Source organism: Delphinus delphis, chromosome 8 (genome assembly GCF_949987515.2).
Source record: "Delphinus delphis chromosome 8, mDelDel1.2, whole genome shotgun sequence".
NCBI classification, from domain to species: domain Eukaryota; kingdom Metazoa; phylum Chordata; class Mammalia; order Artiodactyla; family Delphinidae; genus Delphinus; species Delphinus delphis.
In genome coordinates, this window is record NC_082690.1 from 88582225 (window position 1) to 88601159 (window position 18935).

Below are 18935 nucleotides of genomic sequence, written 5' to 3' on the forward strand. Positions count from 1 at the left end.
GAGTGCTGTTCATGTCAAGTGTGATGTGAGTGGCATCCTCTAGAGTTGAACAACCTGGCACTCCCATGTCTCCCTGCACCGCTTTATACCAGGCGCGGGAAGAGCCAGTCCCTTTGGTCCCCAAAGAGCCCTAACACAAAGCTGGTTTGTGCAGTAACAGAACAAGAGATTTTAAAATTGGTTGTCAGCTATTACTTCACACATTGATCATCAGCTTTTTTCTCTTTTGGTGGTGTGTCTCTGGCCTCAGGCCCCCAGCCTGACCCTATGTTGTAAGGCCAGTTTCTCTTTCAGGTCAGAATCTCCCTTTCCTCCAATTTCCTGAGGAAGAAGTGGATCAGTTAGCAACTTAATACCCTCCCAGAGATGCTAGCCATACGAAATATTGCTTTCCTTCCCCTCCCCTCCCCTCCCCTCCCCTCCCCTCCCCTCCCCTCCCTCCCCTCCCCTCCTCTCCCCTCCCTCCCTTCCCCTCCCTCCCCTCCCCCTCTTCCCTCCCCCTCCTCGCTCTTCCCTTCCCCTCCCCTCCCTTCCCCTCCCCTCCCTTCTCCTCCATTCCCCTCCCCTCCCTTCCCATCCCCTTCCCTTCTCCTCCTTTCCCTTCACCTCCCTTCCTTCCTTCCTCAAATTCTTATCTATTGACCCCTATGTGTAAGGCATAATTCTAGATTCAAGAGATTTAGTGTTGAACAATCAGACAATAGCCCTGCCCCCATGCGACCTGCATTCTGTTAGTAGGAGAGCAACACATAAAGATATCATTGCAGATAGTTGTAATCATTATGAAGAACAAGCTGGATAAGGGCATAGAACAATGATTCTCAGCCTGGGCTTCACACTGGAATCTCCTGGGGAGCTTTAAAGAACCCCCATGCTTAGTATTGCCCACAGAGTTTCTGATCTGAGTGGCCGAAAGTGGGGCTTTACTGGTTGTTAAAGCTCTCCAGTTGTTTCTAGTGTGCAGCTGGTTTTGAGAACCATGAGGATAGAGAAGGGTAGTGTATGTGCTATTTCCTATCAGGTAGTTAGGGAAGGTTATCTGAGATGAACTTGCATAAAGCACAGACAGGGCCAAAGGAAGATTTCTGGGATAACGCAGGAGTTCTGGTTAATGTTTAACCACTGGCTCTCCTAGAGTGAGAGCACTGATTTGTAGGGGTTGCAGATTTCCATGATGTAAATACTCCCTCCACAGCCAATTTCAAACTACCAGTGTGATAGCACTGAACAGAGTTGGGAATAGATGCTAACCATTGGTTTGTGTGAGCTTGTAAGAGCCGACACCAGCAAACCACTGGCCAGACACTCTAGGCAGAGAACAGGCTGTGCAAAGGCCCTGGCTCTTCTGTTGTTTTATAGGGTAGTTCAGCATTGATTTAGCTCAGCCTCTCCCTTTGGGACCAGGCTTTGAGCATTTCCTTTATAGAATCAAAGCATCCACTGAGGTAGTCCCCTCTCCCTACAAATACCCCTCAGCAAACAAACAGACAGGGAAACAAACTAGCCTTTTCCTTAAGGTAGCTTCTGTGTCCCTTCCAGACTTTAGATCTCAAAGTGGCATTCCTTGGTTTTTCATTTCCTTTTTGGTTCTATCACACATAGCATTCTGCACATGTTATCTTCCACCTACCAAATCCAGGCTTGCCGTTTCTCTCTGCTCCCCCATTTCCTACAGACTCTTGACACTTTGAGTACTGAGTGTGTTAGTTCTCCCTGAGTCTATGATGGTAAAAACAAAAAACAAAAATAAGAGGTCCAATAGAGATGCAGCCCTCCTCAAAAGATATCCTCAGGTAAAAAGTAAACAAAAACACTCCATTTCCTCCACTCAACAAAGTGGCTTTTCTTTTTGAACCCCTTCTTGAAATAACATTAGATCAAACAAGCAGGCTCAACAATAAATGAAGAGTCATGTAGTCACGTACGGGACAAGGTATTATCAGAAGCAGGGGGAATTAGAGTGAGTTGTTCTTCAATTGCAGAAGACCGACATTTTTTACTGCCAGGAACGTATGCTTTTATCTCCCTGAAAGCAGACAGAATGTCAAACACAAGTTGTAATTGGGCTATGTGATTTACATACAGATTAATCCATTGTTAGTCTAAGTGAGAATCTTGATTCAGCAAGATGATATTTATCATCCAGTTGCTTTGCTCACATAATCCAAGTGCCTTTGTAACTTTAGTTGTATTGCATGTTCTAGAAACATTGCCCCTGATTACAACCTGTTTGAAATAATTAGGTGGTAATCAGCATTACAAGTTTCTTTTAAAAATACTATCATGGGAGAGATCGCTAAATGAATTACCTGGCACCGCAGACTAGATTTTCTTGGCATAAATACCTTTCTCCACAGACAGAGCAGAGATGTTCAAAGGCATTCTCAGAGCCTGTTTTTATTTGATGTCAATGCTGCAACAGATTACCCCAAATTTCTTATCTCACAGTTTCTGTGGAACAGAAGTCTGGCAGACTTGACTGTGTCCTTGTTTAGAGACCCGAAAGGCTGAAATCAAGTTGTTAGCAGGACTGCCTTCCTTTCTGGAGGCGCTAGGAGAAGATCCGTTTCCTTGCTCCCTCAGGTGGCTGACAGAATTGTTTCCTTCTGTGTCGGACTGAGCTTGTTTCCTCACTGGCTGTCAGCTGAGGTCCATTCCCAGGTTTTAGAGGCCCCCCACATGCCTTGGCCCGTGCTCCCTCCATCTTTAAACCACCAATGACAGGCTGAACCTTCTTGTCCTTCAAATCTCTCCTGCCTTTTCCTCTGTAGCATCTCTCTGACTTCAGCTGAGGAACGTTCTATTTTAAGGCGCCTATGATTAGATTGGGTCCACCTGGATAATCAGGATACTCTCCCTATTTCCAGTTCTTTAACCATCATCACATCTGCAAAGTCGCTTTTGCTGTAGTGGGTAGCATCTACACAGGTTCCAGAGATTTGGGTGTGGGCATCCTGGTGTGGGGCGGGGAGGGGGACATTATCAGCCGTCTCATAGAGGCTGAGCCATATGTGTGTTTCATTCAGAATATCGTTTCTTCCAGAAGTGGTGGTGGTATAGTAGTAATTTCTCTCTCTTTAGGGGTATTGACTTAGCTCCATCAGAAAAAGAAGGACCACTGAATACTTGGATGTTTAGGGTATATCGAAATGCTATGAGAGGCAGAGAAAAGAGAATTTCTATTAAGTTTGGTTGACATTTTTGGGAGAGGGTGTCTCATAACGAGGTGTTGATTTTTAAAATATTGGCTTGTATGGTGATTGAACATTCACTTATTGAAGAAATGTTTGTTTAATTGTATGTTGCCTGTATCTTCCAGACAAATAGAAGTCCGTGAAAACAAGGACACTGCCTGTCTCCTTCACAACTGTGTCCATAGAACCAGGAAGAGGGTCTCACGTGGAGTTGCTTAATAACTACCTGATGCATATGTATTGAATGAAATCCTTATCTAGCAACTACTAGGAGAACGCTTGGCCATGCTTGAGGGTCCCGCCATGAAACTGACAGATGTGGCCCCTGCCTGCCTGAGCTTAAACAGACACGAAACAAATATTTATACAAATAATTAATTATAAATGGGGATAAAACAGGAAATCTTCAAAATGGTACACAGGTACCTTCACCGTTCTGTTTTAACTTCATGGGTACAGTTGTCCACCAATATATGGATATAGAGTCAAGACATTTTCTTTGAATAGGGTTGGCTGAATGAAGTTCTGCATCTTCTTCCTTATATAAATCATACCTTGTGTGATTTGAGGTTTTGCTTCTCTTTAGTGGAGTGAGGACTCGAGATCAGGGGTTGGCAGATTGTGGCCTGAGCGAAAGCTGGCTTGCCATCTGTTTTCATACGGCCCTGAGCTAAGAATAGATTTTATATTTTTTAAATGGTTGAAAAAAATTAAAAGAAGAATAATACTTTCAAACACATAAAAATGATATGAAATGCAAATTTCGTGTTCATGAATCAACTATTATTGGAACATAGTCACGCTCAATTATTTAGGCATTGTCTATGGCTGCCTTCACACGATGGTGACAGTAAATAGTGTGACAGAGACGCTATGGCCTGCAAAGCCTAAAGTACTTACTATCTGACCCTTCAGGAAAAAAGTTTGCTGACCTCTGCTCAAAATACTTGAGAAGTAAATTGAGTACAGAGACCTAGTTGATTCCTCCTCCAATTATTTTCTTGGTGGTGTGTGTATACAGGGAGGGGTGTCCGTGGGGAGCCAGTAGACTATTTTCTAGTATATTTGCATCTTAACCAACACTAATTTTTTTGTGACTCCACTTTATCAAATCTTTCCAAACATTCAATTTATTTTTCATAGGAACATCTCTCTTTCTTGTTTAATTCGTGCCATCAGTTTACACTGTCCTTAATTAAATTACACAATGCTAACAGATGCAAACTACCATAAACTGGTTTGGAGATGTACATGTTTATTAAATTACCATGATGTATACTTCAAATATCTTACAATTTTATAAGTCAATTATACCACAATAAAGCTGAGATTAAAGAAAAAATAAAACTCTTAGAAGAAAAAGAAGTCTGTCTGGAGATGAACACAGCTGACCCCTGGTGCATATCCGTCTCTAACAGTGGGGACAGCAATGAGCATTGGGCCTGGAGAGGGGCCCATTAGTCCTCCGTTACAGACATAGTGAGGTCATCTGCGCCTACGTTTTCCGGAGGAGTGGAGAGGTCTGGTTAATACAGAAAACACATCAAGTGGAGGTTAAGTGCTGAGGCCTTCTGCTTCATAGAAAACTTGGTCCAAATTAAACATAGATTTGCACGTTATAACTAGAACCAAGCATTTGTAGATGTCACATAGGCATCCCTCGCACAAGGTGACTTGCATCTAGAATTTTGAATTTTTGGCATTATTAATGTGGGAACTATTTCATGCTACAGAACCTCAAATCTCTATCTTAAGAGACTTTCTTGCAAGAATTCTCAGAACTCTGATTTGACTTTCATAGAAACTCTGTCTCCTAATATCAAAGTGAAATACTTTGCCTCCACTCTGTGTAGAATCCAGTCAGTGCTTTCCTAAGAGAGAATATTCCCCCTAAAATCTCTTAATTCAGTATAAAGTAGACATAAATTCTCCATAAATTAAAAAAAAAAGGCTCAGGCTTATACATCTGTGCTCCCTTAAACCAACATTCTTTCTCTTGAATATTAATTGCAATTTATTAAAATGAAGGTAATTGTTGCAAAATGTAACAGAGAATTAAAAAGTAACATCTCAGCCAGATACAGGTGTTAAAAATAGCATTGATGTGGATTTGGTATCACTTTCAGTTTAGAAAGTTTGTCTTTGCATATTTCAGTGGGTCCTTTAGCCCTGAAACATAACCACTTCAGTGAGCAACTGGCCTATTTTTATGTTGTAAGGCCCTGGGATTCCAGAGGCAGAAGCAGCCTCTCTCCATCTTTTATAATTTGCTTCAGTGGATGCAATATGCAAAAAGCATAGCATTAAGGAAGGATCTTTTCTTTATTTTTAGTTTCCCTCTCTGGAGCCGAGTTAAAATGGAATACAGTCATTAAGAGGTTATCTAGTGTAACAAGTTCCTGCCAAAGGCAAAGCAGAAGGTTTCATTCCTCTGTGAGTTGTTTTATGAAGTAGCTCATGGTTGACAATCAATGAACTAAATCCTTCGACAAGGAGAGATTTACAAGGATTTGTCTACAGAGATGAAGTGTTTCTACAGACTTGAGCAGAGCTGGGGCCAGGGATTAGGAGCCCTGCACATAAATACAGTTTGCAGCTTTGGGATTCCACAGCTAGGAGCTTTCAACAGCTACTATGTGTAAATACGCCTATGGAATTGAGTTCTAAATACCAACTGTACTACATACAGAAGTCACATGGCTTCCAGGAGCTACGGACGGGTTAAAAAGGTGGTCTCCAGACACATATTACAACCATGGGGCTCACTTTCTTGATCTCTTTGGAAGCTATTGTGCTTAAACTATAACTCTGTCACTAGGAAGGGGCTATCCAAATTAGGTTTTCAGCCCAATTTCCTTTTTCTAGCCCTCAACTGTGTATTGTCCTTTGTGATATGTGTCTCTTGGCAAGTTTGTTAGCTCTTAAGAGTGGTGATAACGGTGAGTGCAGTGTGCCCATGGACATTTACTGTGGTCTGAATGTCTGTGTTCCCCCCACATTCGTATGTAGAGATCCTAATGCCCAGTGTGATGGTCTGTGATACCCAGTCTGTGGTATCTTGTTAGAGCAGCCCGAATGGACCAAGACAACATTCTATTACACAGCCTTGTTTTGACATGACTCCTAATATTAAAAGGTTAATTTTTTTAGGTCCAAGTGCAAGAGCTGATGATCAGAGGTTAATTGTACCAGGGACTTAAATGCATAGACTAACACAGCTTGAAAGGATATTAAAAGATCACACAGAACATTTCCATAACTTTTTTGGTGAGAAAACTAAGGCCTACAGAGGGTGAACGACTTGTCCATGGACATAGGGATGGTCTAGTCCAGTATGAAGACTAAGACCTGCAAGAGTATAACAGATGACACTGCTTGCATGGTATCCAGATACAGTAGTTAGAAACATGTGCTTTGGAGCCAGAGTTCCCACCTCTGTAATTTACCGGCTGTACAACCATAGGGAATGCATTTAACATTCCATGCCTCAGTGTCTTCATCTGCAAATGCAGTAAGGGTGCTACTTCATGAGGCTGGCTTGGTTACTGAATTAGTAAATACGTGTGAACCGCTTAGAACAATACCTGGGAAGTAGTGAACACTCATGAAATGTTAGCTGGTGCTACAGTTACTACCACTGTCACTACTACTGTCACTGTTACTACTGCTACTACCACTCTGACTTGACTGACCTCCTCCAACCCAGTGTGACCTGAGAGCAAATTTACAAAAACCCAGAAACTTAAAGAGAAGAAATATACTCAGTTAAGCATTTGCACCTGGACAATATATGAGTATGGTGTGTGTGTGTGTGCGTGGTATGTGTGTGTGTGTGTGAGTGTATATAGCATGTAGGTCTTTAAGTCTGTTGTTTGTATATTATTTGCGTAAAACCACGAAGTAAGATCATCCAGTTTGTCCTTGAACTAACTCACATTTCGTCACTCTCAAGTTGCTGATTTGCATGTATCAATAATCCATTTTGAATATGCATGTAACCCTGTGGGCCGGGCTTCATGATATATATTGAGGTGTGTCTGGGGGATTCCACTTCCTCTTTTTTTCAGTAAGTTGAATTATAAACCAGATGGAATTTTCCTTTTGTCTATGTTTAGTAAGTATGAAACATGAACTTACATACTAGTTACTCTCTGAATGTTTTTTCTTGGGAAGAGTATGAAACTAGTTGAGTAAATCCTTTATTTTGCTTTAGTGTCCCCCTGGGACGAAATAAAGAGAAAGCCTGATGGCTTATATCAGTCTCACTTTGTGCTAAAGAATTTCAAGTCGTGGTCCTGCAAAAAGTATCTGTTACAAGATTGTTTATGGTAGCTCTGTTAATCACAAGGCCTGGAAACAACCTAATGACTATTGAGACAAAAATGGAAAAACAAATCACAATTTATTTACAACAGGGTATTACATGGCAGTAAAAGTGAATGAACTATAGCAATATGCAGCAATTTAAATGAATGGTGGTAATGTATGATGAGTAAAACCACAAATTCCAGAAGATAATGGGTAGTATGGCATCCTTATAATGTTTAGAAACAAAAGTAAACAATACATTATTTAAGAATATATATGTGATAAAACTCTCCCCCTATATAAATATACATTTATATACCATTTCTAAGTAATAAATAAGAATAAAATAAAAGAAGACCATGCATTGCCCAATGACAATATTTATTGTGGTTAATCCAAGTGTATGCACCTCAGGTCCAAAGCAAGAAAAAATAATAGCTTCAAAGAGAATGATCTCACAGAGCCAATTTTTTTGCAGGAAATAAGACTTCAGCATGCTGTGAGTACTGAGCAAAAACCACAGAGTGTGACTTGGGAATGGGAAACTGTTATTTAAAAGTCTTTAAATTTTGTTTTGTTTTATTTGATAACATCTGTCCTCTGTAGCCGTTTTCATTTTATGATTTCTGGCCAAGACATTGCTATTTGTGCTTGAGTCCATGGGGTAAGGCTATGAGATAGCCTTTGTAGGACTCTGTTTAAAAGAAATAAAATTCAGGCAGATTTCCATTCCCTCCAGTCCTGCTGAAGCCCAGAGTAGAAAAAAGGTAACAGGCTCTGAGGGCTCATCCCTCAAATACATGGAAAAAAGCCAAGCTAATCCTTTCTTCTATCACTCGCTCCTCTTTCAGCACTGCTGTTTGTTTCCTTACTCCGGTGTGTAAAGAGGGGATGAGCCCCTGAGCAAGGACAGGCCCAGAGAAGATGAGCTGCTCAGTCTGCAAGCCACCTGAGAGCAGCACGATGTTCGAAGCATGTCTGGGTTTCTCTTCTCCATAAATGCCCGGCCTTCGTTGACTTCCAAGTCGAAAGGCTGCTGCTGGAGAATAATGAGGGGCAAACTTGCATATCAAAAATGACAAGGGTGGGCTTAGAGGAAAGGGCTAGATCTCAGAGCCTGTTTTCTCTCTCTTCCTTTTATCTCTTCTGATGACAAGACGCACTTGTGAGATAAGCTTCGAGTCCTGAGCCGTTTCCAATGTTTTGACTTGGAATTTTCCAACTTGCAAAACTTCCGTCTTCAGGTGTGATGTGGAGAAATCTGAATGAATTTCCCCTATCTCTCTACGAGGTTAAGAGAAAACTACCCTGCAAAGGGCACAGGGGAAAATGAAGCCAGCGCTTCTCAAACATTTCTGCCTGAGTCACCTTAGCAGCGAAGTACAGAGAACTTGTGCCCCCAGGGGCCTGGCAGCATAGTCCAAAGCGGCCTGCTACCCATTCTATAGTTTTTGGAAGCCAACTGCAAAGTTGACCTTCCACTGTGTTTGTTTTAATAGAAAAAAATTTTTTTCTTGCCCAAATTATCAAGGAAAAACAAAGCTTCTGGAAGATGTTTATCCTATGACTTCTGGAATCTTTGGAACATGTCACTACGTATCCCCTGGGGTATTCATACCTCAGTTCGAAAAGCATAGAGTTAGGCAGCATCAGAAAGTAGCAGTGCTTTCTTTATTCTTTTGGCAGGTTGTTTCAATCACAAAGTTAAGTTTTAAAATGAAATTGGTTAATTCAATTTAAATTGATGAATTCCTCAATAATTAGTTGACTAAGCTTAAGGTCAAACCACAAAAGTGTAACCAGTAGTAAGTGGCTAATTATTACTTTGTTTTATGGATGAGATATAAGACAGGCAAAATACTGCTATAATATGCAGACAGTTCTTAGCATATGATACATTTTTGTCAACGTAGACTTAAATTCATTTTTCTCGAATTAAGAGGAGTATAAATAAGTAAAAACACATAAAATCATTAAATAGTAGAGCAATTACAATAATGGTGCATGACTAGGATGTATATGACTGAATTAATCATCTAAGAGCCTCACTAAAATTGACAGTCTGCCTTCCGTTTCTCCACATTTCTTCTCATTTATTCTTCTTATCACTGAAATTATCTAAGAAGGTAGTTGTACTACTTTCTATTTGTGTAGAGCACCCAAATTTGTATAATCAGCCATCACCTCTCTCCTGAGCCCCAGAGTAGCATACTTCACTTAAATATCTTTAAGATGTTTAAGAAGTATTTTGAACTTAATGTGGCAAAAGCAGAACTTTGTTCTCCATTTCAGTGTACAGCACCACAACCTACCCAGTTACCAAAGTCCCAAGCCAGATACTATCTGATGTTTTCCCCCTCACCTACCTCATGTCTAAATCATCAGCGCTTCTCTTAGCTTTCTCCATGAAACATGGACAGAATCATCCTCATCTCTCCATCTTCATTGTTCCTACCTTGCCTGAGACACCGTTTTCTCCTTCCTGGATTATACCCTGGCTTGTACTTCTGGCTGCTTATCCCCTCCCATTTCCCTAGCAGCCGGAGTGAATTAAAAAAAAATTATTTTTATACAATTTTTAAAAATTACTTTCCATTTACAGTCATTACAAAATTATTGGTTATATTCCCCATGTTGTACAGTACATCGTGGAGCCTTACACCTAATAGTTTGTACCTCCCACTCTCGCATACATATATTCCCCCCCACTGGTAACCACTAGCTTGGTCTCTATATCTGTGTGTCTGCTTTTTTTTGTTATATTCATTAGTTTGTTGTGTTTTTTAGATTCCGCGTATAAGTGATATCATACAGTATTTATCTTTCTCTGTCTGACTTATTTAACTTAGCATAGTGCCCTCCAACTCCACCCATGTTCCTGCAAATGGCAAAATTTCATTCTTTTTCATGACCGAGTAGTATTCCATTGATCGATCTACCTACATATCTATCTATCTATCTATATATCTCTCACATCTTTTTTATCCATTCATCTATTGATGGACACTTAGGTAGTTTCCATGTCTTGACAATTGTAAATAATGCTGCTATGAACACTGGGGTGCATGTGTCTTTTCAAATTAGTGTTTTTGTTTTTTTGGATATATACCCAGGAGTGGAATTGCTGGGTCATATGGTAATTCTATTTTTAGTTTTTTGAGAAACCTCCATACTGTTTACCACAGTGGCTACACCACTTTACATTCCCACCAAGAGTGTACAAGGGATCCCTTTTCTCCACATCCTCGCCAATATATATTTTTTTAACATCATTATTAGAGTATAATTGCTTTACAATGTTGTGTTACTTTCTGCTGTATAACAAAGTAAATCAGCATATGCATACATATATCCCCATATCTCTTCCCTCTTGCACCTCCTTCCCACCCTCCCTATCCCACCCCTCTAGGTGGTCACAAAGCACTGAGCTGATCTCCCTGTGCTATGCAGCTGCTTCCCACTAACTATCTGTTTTACATTGGGTAGTGTATACATGTCAATGCTACTCTCTCACTTTGTCCCAGCTTATACTTCCCCCTCCCCTTGTCCTCAAGTCCATTCTCTATGTCTGCGTCTTTATTCCTGTCCTTCCACTAGGTTCATCAGAACCATTTTTATTTTAGTTCCATATATATGTGTTAGCATACAGTATTTGTTTTTCTCTTTCTGACTTACTTCACTCTGTATGACAGTCTCTAGGTGCATCCACTGCACTACAAATAACTCAGTTTTGTTTCTTTTTATGGCTGAGTAATATTCCATTGTATATATGCGCCACATCTTTATTCATCTGTTGATGGACAGTTAGGTGGCTTCCATGTCCTGGCTACTGTAAATAGTGCTGCAGTGAACATTGTGGTACATGAGTCTTTCTGACTTCTGGTTTTCTTAGGGTATATGCCCAGTAGTGGGATTGCTGGGTCATATGGTAGTTCTACTTTTAGTTTTTTAAGGAACCTCTATACTGTTCTCCATAGTGGCTATATCAATTTACATTCCCACCAACCGTGCAAAAGGGTTCCCTTTTCTCCACACCCTCTCCAGCATTTATTGTTTGTAGATTTTTTGATGATGGCCATTCTGACCGGTGTGAGGTGATACCTCATTGTAGTTTTGATTTGCATTTCTCTAATGATTAGTGATGTTGAGCATCCTTTCAGATGTTTGCTGGCAATCTGTATATCTTTTTTGGAGAAATGTCTATTTAGGTTGTCTGCCCATTTTTTGATTGGGTTATTTGTTTTTTTGATATTGAGCTGCATGAGCTGCTTGTATATTTTGGAGATTAATCCTTTGTCAGTTGCTTCATTTGCAAATATTTTCTCCCTTTCTGAGGGGTGTCTTTTCCTCTTGTTTATGGTTTCCTTTGCTGTGCAAAAGCTTTCAAATTTCATTAGGTCCCATTTGTTTATTTTTGTTTTTATTTCCATTTCTCTAGAAGGTGGGTCAAAAAGGATCTTGCTGTGATTTATGTCGTAGAGTCCTCTGCCTATGTTTTCCTCTAAGAGTTTTATAGTGTCTGGTCTTACATTTAGGTCTTTAATCTTTTTTTTTTTTTTTCCCCGCGGTACACGGGCCTCCCACTGCTGTGGCCCCTCCCAACATGGAGCACAGGCTCCGGATGTGCAGGCTCAGCAGCCCTGGCTCACGGGCCCAACCGCTCCACGGCACGTGGAATCCTCCCGGATCGGGGCACAAACCCACATCCCTTGCATCGGCAGGTGGACTCCCAACCACTGCGCCACCGGGAAGCCCCTTTAATCCTTTTTAAGTTTATTTTAGTGTACGGTGTTAGGAAATGTTCTAATTTCATTCCTTTACATGTAGCTGTCCAGTTTTCCCAGCAACTTACGGAAGAGGCTGTCTTTTCTCATTGTATATTCTTGCCTCCTTTATCAAAAATACAGTGACTATATGTGCATGGGTTTATCTCTGGGCGTTTTATCGTGTTTCATGGATCTCTATTGCTGTCTTTGTGCCAGTACCATACTGTCTTGATTACTGTGGCTTTGTAGTATAGTCTGAAATCTGAGAGCCTGATACCTCCAGCTCCATTTTTCTTTCTGAAGATTGCTTTGGCTATTCAGGGTCTTTTGTGTTTCCATACAAATTATGAAATTTTTTGTTCTAGTTCTGTGAAATATGCCATCGGTAGTTCGATAGGGATTGCATTGGATCTGTAGATTGCTTTGGGTAGTAGAGTCATTTTCACAATGTTGATTCTTCCAATCTAAGAACGTGGGTCTATCTCTCCATCTGTTAGTATCATCTTTAATTTCTTTCAACAGTGTCTTATAGTTTTCTGCATATAGGTCTTTTGTCTCCTTAGGTAGGTTTATTCCTAGGTATTTTATTCTTTTTGTTGTAATGGTAATTGGGAGTGTTTCCATATTTTCTCTTTCAGATTTTTCATCATTAGTGTATAGGAATGCAAGAGATTTCTGTGCATTAATTTTGTATCCTGCTACGTTACCAAATTCATTGATTAGCTATTGTAGTTTTCTGGTAGCAGCTTTAGGATTCTCTATGTGTAGTATTATGTCATCTGTAAAAGTGACAGTTTTACTTCTTCTTTTCTGATTTGGATTCATTTTATTTCTTTTTCTTCTCTGATCACTGTGGGTCAAATTGCCAAAACTATGTTGAATAATAATGGTGGGAGTGGGCAACCTTGTCTTGTTCGTAATCATGGTGGAAATGGTTTCAGTTTTTCACCATTGAGCACAATGTTGGCTGTGGGTTTGTCATATGTGGCCTTTATTATGTTGAGGTAGGTTCCCTCTATGCCTACTTTCTGGAGGGTTTTTATCATAAATTGGTGTTGCATTTTGTCAAAAGCTTTTTCTGCATCTATTGAGATTGTCATGTTTTTTATCCTTCAATGTGTTAATATGGTGTATCACATTGATTGATTTACATATATTGAAGAATTTGTGCATTCCTGGGATAAACCCCACTTGATCATGGTGTATGATCCTTTTAATGTGCTGTTGGATTCTGTATGCTAGTATTTTGTTCAGGATTTTTGCATCTATGTTCATCAGTGATATTGGCCTGTAGTTTTCTGTGTGACATCTTTGTCTGGTTTTGGTATCAGGGTGATGATGGCCTTGTAAAATGAGTTTGGGAGTGTTCCTGCCTCTGCTATATTTTGGAAGAGTTTGAGAAGGATAGGTGTTAGCTCTTCTCTAAATGTTTCCTAAAATTCTCCTGTGAAGCCATCTGGTCCTGGGCTTTTGTTTGTTGGAAGATTTTTAATCACAGTTTCAATTTCAATGCTTGTGATTAGTCTGTTTATATTTTCTATTTCTTCCTGGTTCACTCTCAGAAGGTTGTGGTTTTCTAAAAATTTGTCCATTTCTTCCAGGTTGTCCATTTCATTGGCATATACTTGCTTGTAGTATTCTCTCATGATTCTTTGTATTTCTGCAGTGTCAGTTGTTATTTTTCCTTCTTCATATCTAATTCTATTGATTTGAGTCTTCTCCCTTTTTTTCTTGGTGAGTCTGGCTAATGGTTTATCAATTTTGTTTATCTTCTCAAAGAACCAGCTTTTAGTTTTAATAATCTTTGCTGTTGTTTCCTTCACTTCTGTTTCATTTATTTCTGATCTGATCTTTATGATTTCTTTCCTTCTGCTAACTTTGGGATTTTTTTTTTGTTCTTCTTTCTCTAATTGCTTTAGGTGTAAGGTTATGTTATTTATCTGAGATTCTTCTTGTTTATTGAGGTAGGATTGTATTGCTATGAACTTCCCTCCTAGAACTGCTTTTGCTGTGTCCCATAGGTTTTGGGTCATCATGTTTTCATTGTCATTTGTTTCTAGATATTTTTTGATTTCCTCTTTGATTTCTTCAGTGATCTCCTGGTTATTTAGTAACGTATTGTTTAGCCTCCATGTGTTTGTATTTTTTACAGTTTTTTCCTGTAATTGATATCTAGTCTCATAACATTGTGGTTGGAAAAGATTCTTGATACGATTTCAATTTTCTTAAATTTACCAAGGCTTGATTTGTGACCCAAGATATGGTCTATCCTGGAGAATGTTCCATGAGCACTTGAGGAGAAAGTGTATTCTATTGCTTTTGGATGGAATGTCCTATAAATATCAATTAAGTCCATCTTGTTTAATGTGTCATTTAAAGCTTGTGTTTCCTTATTTATTTTCTTTTTGGATTATCTGTCCATTGGTGAAAGTGGGGTGTCAAAGTCCCCTAATATTACTGTGTTACTGTCAATTTCCCCTTTTATGGCTGCTAGCATTTGCCTTATGTATTGAGGTGCTACTTTTTGGCTGCATAAATATTTATAATTGTTATATCTTCTTCTTGTATTGATCCCTTGATCATTGTGTAGTGTCCTTTGTCTCTTGTAATAATGCTTATTTTAAAGTCTATTTTGTCTGATATGAGAATTGCTACTCCAGCTTTGTTTTGATTTTCATTTACATGGAATATCTTTTTCCATCCCCTCACTTTCAGTCTGTAAGTGTCCCTAGGTCTGAAGTGGGTCTCTTGTAGATAGCATATATGCTCTTGTTTTTGTATCCACTCACCCATTGTATGTCTTTTGGTTGGAGTATTTAATCCATTTACATTTAAAGTAATTATCGATATGTATGTTCCTATTACCATTTTTTGAATTGTTTTGAGTTTGTTTTTGTAGGTCTTTTCCTTCTCTTGTGTTTCCCACCTAGAGAAGTTACTTTAGCGTTTGTTGTAAACCTGGTTTGGTGGTGCTGAATTCTCTTAACTTTTGCTTGTCTGTAAAGGTTTTAATTTCTCCATGGAATCTGATTGAGATCCTTGCTGCATAGAGTAATCTTGGTGGTAGATTTTTCCCTTTCATCACTTTCATTGTGTCCTGCCACTCTCTTCTGGCTTGCAGAGTTTCTGCTGAAAGATCAGCTGTTAACCTTATGGGGATTTCCTTGTATGTTATGTTTGCTTTTCCCTTTCTGCCTTTAATATTTTTTCTTGTATTTAATTTTTGATAGTTTGATTAATATGTGTCTCAGCGTGTTTCTCTTTGGGTTTATGCTGTATGGGACTCTCTATGCTTCCTGGACTTGACTATTTCCTTTCCCATGTTAGGGAAGTTTTTGACTATAATCTCTTCAAATATTTTCTCAGACCCTTTCTTTTTCTCTTCTTCTTTTGGGACCCTTATAATTCGAATGTTGCTACATTTAATGTTTTCCTGGATGTCTCTGAGACTGTCCTCAATTCTTTTCATTCTTTTTTCTTTATTCTGCTCCCTGGCAGTTATTTCCACCATTTTATCTTCCAGGTCACATATCCATCCTTCTGCCTCAGTTATTCTGCTATTGATTCCTTGTAGAGTATTTTTAATTTCACATATTTTGTCATTCATCACTGTTTGTTTGCTCTTTAGTTCTTCTTGGTCCTTGTTAAATGTTTCTTGTATTTTCTCCATTCTGTTTCCGAGATTTTGGACCATCTTTACTATCATTATTCTGAATTCTTTTTCCGGTAGGTTGTCTATTTTTTCTTCATTTATTTGGTCTTGTAGGTTTTTACCTTGCTCCCTCGTCCTTAACATATTTTTTGGTCATTTTGTTTTTTTTGATGGGTGGGTTGTATTCCTATCTTACTGGTTGTTTGGCCTGAGGCATCCAGCCCTGGTGTTTGCAGGCAGTTGGATAGAGCTGGGTCTTGGCGCTGAGATGAGGACCTCCGGGAGGCTTCATTCTGACTAATATTCCCTGGGGTCTGAGGTTCTCTGTTAGTCCAGCAGTTGGGACTCAGAACTCCCACCAGAGGAGCTCGTGCCTGATCTCTGGCCTGGGAACCATGATCCCGCAAGCCAGTTGCTGGGGGTTCCTCCCATCCTCTTAGGTGTCCGTGGTCCCCACCAGTGCCTGATAAGTGCCCTAGTTGTGTGGAGACACAAATTCTGTGTCCTCCTTGTCTGCCATCTTGAATCCGCCCAACATTTGTTATTTGTAGGCTTTTTGATGGTAGCCGTTGTGACAGGTGTGAGGTGATATCTCACTGTGGTTTTGATTTGCATTTCCCTGGTGATTAGTGATCTTGAGTGTCTTTTCATGTAAAAGTGTAAATCGGATCATGTTGCTCACTTGCTCAGAGCCCTCCACTGATGTCCATTGCACCTGAGTATAATACACATCCTTTCTCCAATCACAAGGCTATGTAGGGTAGATTCCATGTCTCCCTCACTTATCCTCTCCCAGCTTCTCTCCTCCTCCTCTTCATTTCACTTCAGCCCTAATGGCATTATTTCTGTTTCTAGGAATGTAACTTTTGCCCTGGGGACTTTTCACTTACTGCTTGCTTTGCCTAGACTGGAAGCTTCTGGATCTTTCCATGGCCAGGTCCTTTCCATCACTTAGGTCTCAGCTCACATGTCACTTCCTCAGAGCCCTTTCCTGACCAATCTGTTTAAAGCAACCCCATCCTCTAAGTCACTCTTAAAGCGTTACACAGTTTTAGTTAAATTCTCTTCTTAGTATTTATCACCTCTGAAATAATCTTGTTTTCATTTTCCTGTCGACTGCAATGTGAGTTTCATCAATGTAGAGACCTTCTCTGTTATTCAGTATTGTATCACCTGGCTCAGTAAATATCAAGTATTTGTGAATGCCTGGACAACCCTCCACTGACCTCATTTGGTCCTCATAATAACTCTCTCGGGTAGTGTGAATGAAAAATGTTGTCTGCTATATCAGTAAACAAAGGATGTTGCAGCCATCAAAGCCATTACAACCACCTGATGGTGAGCCCTGAGGGAACTCAGGATGGGGAAGAACAGTATACTGGCCCTAGATAACTAAGGTGCATATCAAAGGAATGATTTCAGTGAGCCCACACTCTTGCATCTTTCAATACCTAGATAACTGCTAAATTCATTAACTTGAGATATCTGGTTTTCTTTAATTAACAGTAGTCGTTTGAAGTTCCAACTTTTTGGTCTTTGTTGCAAAAACTCCTGTATATCCTGTCTCCTCCCTTACCTGTTTGGAGCAGTCCCTCAGAGCTATCTGAGAGACTGCATCCTGGCCTTAAGTCCTCAGTTTTGTCTGCCAAATAAAACATAATTCTCAACTTTAAGTTTTTGCATTTTTTTTTCACTTGACAGTAGACACTGTTATTGCTTCTTTTTAGAGGTTGGTGTCTTAATGACTGTTGTGTCTTTAGGGCCTTTTAGCATAGCGGTCCCCAACCTTTTTGGCACCAGGGACCAGTTTGATGGAAGACAGTTTTTCCACGGAAGGGGTTGGGGGGGATGGTTCAGGCGGTAATGTGAGTGAAGGGGAGCGATGGGGCCTGGCAGATGAAGCTTTGCTTGCCCGCCCACCTGCCACTCACCTCCTGCTGTGCAGCCCGGTTCCTAACAGTCTGCGGACCTGTAGTGGTCCGCGGCCTAGGGGTTGGGGACCCCTGTTTTAGCAGATCCATAATACATGTTTGTTGAAAGAATGCATGAATCTCATTTTACAGGTAGGTAAACCTCATAGTTCATAGAAGTCATGCGACTTTCTCCAACATTATAAAGTATGTAAATGACACAGTTGGATCTGAAACATACGTCTTTAGTCACTTGGCTCCTAGTTATTTGCTCTTTCTGTCTTTACTTGTTGCTTCCCGAATGGACGTTTCCCTGATAAGAAACTCTGGAAGAAAAATTTGGATGGTGCAACCTCTAAGGTGGTGCCTGTTGTATCCCACAGTAACTGATGGGAAGGGGTATATTTAGTTAGGTGCTTAGAAACTGAATCAGTTTATTTAAAGCATGTAATCATCATACTTTTCATTGAGTTCCTTGATTTCCTTATTGTTCACATGGCTTTAGTATGAGCTCCATTCATGTCCTAGTGGAAAATGTTAGAAAAATTTGGAAATGTCATTTTGAAACATTTACTATTGTCTTTGCCTGGTATTCTCTTCCTTGGTTCTCTCTACCTAGCCAAATCCTGCTTATCCATTACTCAGTACATAGCAACCTTTTGAGTGCAAGACCTTGTCTTGGTAGTGACATTTAATAGAGCTTATCCAGCCACCCTTTGGCTTAGCATTGTTTGAGCTCAAATTCAAGCTCTGTTGCTTGCTAGTTTTCTGACCCTGAAAAAATCTTTAAGCATCATTTTTCTTATCTGTTAGATGGATATAATAATAGTACTATTCCCTAGCGTTAGTAGAAGAATTAAGCAACGTAGTGCATGATAAGCCTGAAGTCCAGTATGTAGTGGATAGTGAGTATTCAAAACAGTTAGCTATTATTTTCCATCTCTGTATTTCTAGTACATCAGCATAGAAACTAGCATTTAGGAGATACCTAAGATGTTGGTTAAACTAATCCAGGGGCTGTGTTATCCTCTGGATCTCTGACAAATAGTTTTATCCCTCTCATCAATTTCCTTAAAGTAGAATCAAGAATTGGTACCTATGGCTT